The sequence below is a fragment of the Arachis ipaensis genome, chromosome B02, assembly GCF_000816755.2.
Source record: "Arachis ipaensis cultivar K30076 chromosome B02, Araip1.1, whole genome shotgun sequence".
Taxonomy (NCBI): Eukaryota; Viridiplantae; Streptophyta; class Magnoliopsida; order Fabales; family Fabaceae; genus Arachis; species Arachis ipaensis.
Window position 1 is genome coordinate 56927454 of NC_029786.2, and position 2908 is coordinate 56930361.

General features: G+C 37.4%; 1 protein-coding gene across 2 annotated transcripts in view; it reads left to right on the plus strand.

Moving 5' to 3' along the window:
• LOC107625317 (translocase of chloroplast 120, chloroplastic) overlaps nucleotides 1–1342 on the plus strand; it is a 6486-nt gene extending 5144 nt beyond the window's left edge. For both annotated transcript variants that reach the window (XM_016327931.2, XM_016327932.2), the window contains exon 3: nucleotides 933–1342. The gene's annotated coding sequence lies outside the window, so the exon portion shown is untranslated. The remainder of the gene's footprint in view (nucleotides 1–932) is intronic.

Here is a 2908-nt window from a genome sequence, read left to right on the forward strand (position 1 = left end):
TCTCTCTCTCTCTCTCTCTCTCTCTCTATTTTAATTTAATTTTTTATGTAAGGCCATGTAGGCGTGTCAATTCTTGGAATGTTATGTCTTGCCCTTTTCAACCTTTAGTAATCATTTCCTCTCTTTTCCTTTGTCAATTTGGCAAATTTTACTCCCGATTTAAATTGAATGACGGACCTCCAAGAAGAAATTACACTTTGTTTAGAGATTATACATTGATTTGCTAGTAATGTCTATGTTTGCCAATTGTAGATTGAAAGTGTGTGTTTGTTCTGTCTATGATGGGATGACGTTTTGCAATTGAATTGTTTTTGGGTATATCTGGCATTCACTCCGGAAACATGTTGACTAGATTAGTAGATTATGCTGCATTGATGCCGTGCTGATGCTTGGGAATATGTTTTGGTCGTTTAGTTTTCAACCAGAAGTATGTTGAGGTGGTGTTGGTTGCAATGGAATATGTTTTGGTCGTTTAGTTTTCAACCATAAAATATCATCCTTGTGGTGGTGTCTAAGGTACCTTGCTAGCGTATAGTGCATGAGTCAATTACATGGAGAGATGTCTACATGGGGTGGTTCTTTAATATAACATTTGGTGATTTGAAATAGTGTTCTTGTTGAAGTTGCCTACATGGGTTTAGGGTTTAGGGTCATGGTGTGCCGGCACCCATTGGGGATATACTTCAGGGTGATCTTAATGCTAATATGATATAGGTTTAGATGGCATTGATAGTACCCTCGCGGTGGTGTTTTAATTCGTATGTTATTTGTTGTTCACCACAGTTTTTCTTTGGGGTTAGGCATGGTAATAATTTGTTTGTTGTCGTTGTTGGTACTTGTTTTTATGCTTCATGCTCGCTGTTTTTCTCATTCTTCCTGTTTTGATAAATCTGAATTGGTGGTTGTTACGGTTAATGTTTCATGAGATGCAGGATAACATCAACTCTTCTGTGGTGGCTTGTGTTTCACGCGGTTGTTGCAGTCTTACAATATATTTCTTCCTAGTGAAGATTTTAATTTTTAAATATTGCTGGGCAGAGGATTATGCAAGAAGTACTGGGTGTGATGGATTGTGCTCATGTTAAGGTTGTTGGTGCAAGCGATATCGCACTTTAGAGTTGGCTGTGTTCCTTATAGCTCTATGATGTATTAAGCAAATATGTTTTGATCGTATCTTAAATTAGTAGAAGTCGCTGGTTTTGAAAGATTTTTTGCTCGTGTTTATAGCTATGCAGGAAGTATGTTGTCGATGCAAAGATTCGCTATATAAATTATGCTTGATCGAATGGCATATGTGCAAATCCATGATAATAAATGAGATGTTCAGAGTATGGTTGTGTTATGCTTGTTTGGTGATTTGTCTTTATTCATGGTGGTGTTAACCATTTTATAACGAAACGGTGACATTAGCCACATATTTTTCGTTCACTTTAGTATTTCCCTACTAATATTGAGCTTCTAATGTTTTCTTAAAAAAATAAGAGTAAATTACAATTTCTATTGAAAACGTTGACATATTTATTTATAATAGATGGAAATTATCATTTGTATCCATAAAAAATGGCTTTTGTAAGCAAAATTATTCAAATTTAAAAAAATTCAATAAATTTTTTACACTATCCTTCTCTCGACCACCAATATTATGTCTCCCTCCTCCTCCCGTCTCTCTTTCAATGTTCTCTCTCATTGTTTCTTCCCTCCTCCCCCGTCTCTCTTTCAATGTTGCGAAATCGGTTGAAAGGTGAATGGAGCAGAGCGAAACGGCTTTGGATCTAACTCCGAGAAAATTAGCGAGGCAGTTGGATTTTACAGCACACCTGAAACTGCCGCTGACTCCGCTGTTGCAGTCGCTGGTACAGACGATTCCGCAAACGCCAGGACGATCACCGTTGCAATTGCAATTGACTCTATATCAGTTAGGGCAACAACAACAGCAGCAACAACCGCAGCCGTGGTTGTTTTCGCAGGGACAGTAGCTGAGAGCGCCGCCACAGCCACGGTGCAGCAGCAAAAAAAGCTTTCACCATTTTCTTGAATTCTGTTATACTGTACAGAAGCTTCCAGTAAAGGTGTTGAAAGTGTCATAAATCTGAAATTTTGTAAGAAAATATTCAAGAAAGCTTTCAAGGGAACCTTCATTGACAACCCTCTCTTCTTCTTCACATCGTAGATCTGAAATTCACAATTTGAATGAAATTGAAGAAGGACTCATCTGGGTTGTTCTCAGACACCATTTTTTGATCAACCATTGAAAAAGTTGCAGCCTTTAAGTGTGTGTGCAGAGAAAACCCAATCCGATTCTCTAGAACTCGATTCGACACCGATGGAGGAGTATGCAGCGATGGGGTTAGGGTGACAATTGAGGAGGAGGGTGTGGCGGTGTTACTGAGCGGCGATGTAGTTGATGTTGGGATTGGATCGCTGAGAACATTGAGAGAGCCGAGGGGAGGGGGAGATGATAGTGGTAGTGGTAGAGAGAAGGATAGTTTAAAAATTTTATTTAATTTTTTAGGGTTTGGATAATTTTGCTTGCAAAAGCCATTTTTTATGGGTATAAATGGTAATTTCCGTCTGCTGTGGATAAATATGTCAGCGTTTTCAACTTTTATAAGTAGAAAATTAGAAATGATAGTTTACTCAAAGTAAAATAATATTTTTGAATCCGAAAAGCATTTCTTTTACTCTATTTTAGTGCAGAAGTCTCAACTGTTATGAAAGAAACAACACTTAACCTTTGTTTGGATCAATGAAAAATGGATGCAAGGAAAAAAAAAATGAATAGAATATATTATTTTTTTCTGGTTGGTTGATGCAAGAAATTGGAGGAAAAGAAAATTGAGGTAGGATTGATATAAAAAGTTCTCTCCTCTCCTTAGCCGAAAAAACCACTTTTTCAAGCTTCTCTTCA